The sequence below is a fragment of the Canis lupus genome, chromosome 1 (genome assembly GCF_048164855.1).
Source record: "Canis lupus baileyi chromosome 1, mCanLup2.hap1, whole genome shotgun sequence".
Lineage (NCBI taxonomy): Eukaryota > Metazoa > Chordata > Mammalia > Carnivora > Canidae > Canis > Canis lupus.
In genome coordinates, this window is record NC_132838.1 from 65240214 (window position 1) to 65242173 (window position 1960).

The 1960-nt window shown below is 33.0% G+C and overlaps 1 pseudogene; it reads left to right on the forward strand.

Moving 5' to 3' along the window:
* Positions 1 to 1542: 1542 nt before the first annotated feature.
* LOC140609042 (U2 spliceosomal RNA) lies at positions 1543 to 1657 on the forward strand (annotated as a pseudogene).
* The last annotated feature ends 303 nt before the right edge of the window (positions 1658 to 1960 follow it).

A 1960-nucleotide genomic window follows, 5' to 3' on the forward strand; every position in this document is an offset into this window, starting at 1 on the left:
AAAGCAAATTTCAAAGGGACAAAACTTTTTTTTTTAAGATTTTACTTATTATTTACTTAATATTTTACTTATTCGTGAGAGACACAGAGAGAGAAGCAGAGACACAGGCAGAGGGAGAAGCAGGATCCCTGGGGGGAGCCTGATGCGGGACTCGATCCCAGGATTCTGAGATCAGGCCCTGAGCCAAAGGCAGATGCTAACTGCTGAGCCACCCAGGTGTCCCCAAAAGGGGCAAAATTTAAAAACAAAGTACTAAATAAATGATGCTGTGGGCTCAGATAAATTTAAAAATTTAGCTGTGTATAGTAGTTGCAGGTAATCTAGAAGATTAACTTGCAAGTCTTTTCTTTCTTTCCTTCTTTCTTTCTTTCTTTCTTTCTTTCTTTCTTTCTTTCTTTCTTTCTTTTTTTTTTTTTTTTTTTAAAGATTTTATTGATTGATTTGACAGAGAGAGAGAAAAAGCCCATACACAGGGGGAAGGGCAAAGGGAGAAGCAGACTCACCGCTGAGCAGGCTCGATTCCAGGACCCCGGGATCATGACCTGAGCTGAAGGCAGGCACTTAACCCACTGAGCCACCAGGCGCCTCAAGTCTTTTCTATTTATGTAAACTTTTGGTTTCATGGGGATTTGGTGAAATTTGCTTTATTTGTACCTAGAGACATACAGATGAGTGCTAAAGAATTGCACCAAATAATTTTCACAGGATCAATGAATCAGGGGCATATCTAAATTTACATTCAGTTGTCTAAAATACAAAAATATGATCTTGGCAATATTTGTGTATTTTATCCATGTGTACCAGATATTTTTGAAAAGAAAAATATACTGGAAAGTTCCAAGTTCCATTTATATTAAAAACTTTTTGCATCATCTACGATTGAAATATGATTGTAAACTACGTGGGATTGTGGTAGTGTGGAGTAGCATGATTATCTCAAATGACCAGAAGTCATCTATAATGACATCTATGATACCCATAACTTAAAGCAATCTTAAATTTTTGTCCAATATAAAATTCTCAAGGTTTAAAAAGGAAAAGTCAGTGCTGTGTCTATATATACCCTTCATAATTGGATAGATTTATTTAATTACTCCTTTCAGTTCCTTTTACTTGAGAGATTTAAGCATCTTATATTTTTGTCTATTTATAAAATGCATATACAACATTTTGGTGTATATTCTCTCAGTCTTTTGTACTTTTAATATCTACATATTTGCATATGGAATATATATATATTTATGATCATACTCACTTTATAGTTTCTTGAAAATATATCGTAATTATTTGCCCATAACAGTGGAAATTGTCAGAAATGCAATTTTAAGGGTTATATTTCATCATGTAGATCTGCCCTAGTTCATTTAACCATTCTGCTGTGTTATTGGGCAGTTAGTTATTTCCAATCTCTTTTAAATAATGTGTGATGAATGCATTTGTTTAGGAATTCTTGGATTTTTCTCCCACTAACTTTTTAGAAAGAATTCCAGACAATGAAAATACTGGGGCAACCCTATTTTCCCCATTGATTAAAGGTACTTTATTATTTCTCAGCCTTTTAGCTAAGAGCAAGGGTAGTATCTGTTCTTATCAGTTTAAGATACTTTATCATATACTAGATTCTTAGATATGATCAACAATAAGGCCTATACATTCTGTCACATTGATTTATCCATTGATTTTACCACTATGTTAAATTTTTATATAAAGTTTTAACATCTAATAAAGCAAGTTCCTGCTCAGTTACCCACCCCCCTTTTGGCTAAGTTCATCTCTTTAGTGTTTTAAAAAAAGTTTAGAATAATTTTTGGTGTTCTAAAACCATACAATTTTTTAAGGAGGTGGGATTTTTATTGGAATTTGGATTAACCATGTAAATTAATTTGGGAAAAATTGGTATTTCTATGATATATCTCTTCAAGTAGCAAAACTTTCTTTTGCATTTCAAGAAATAAATGCG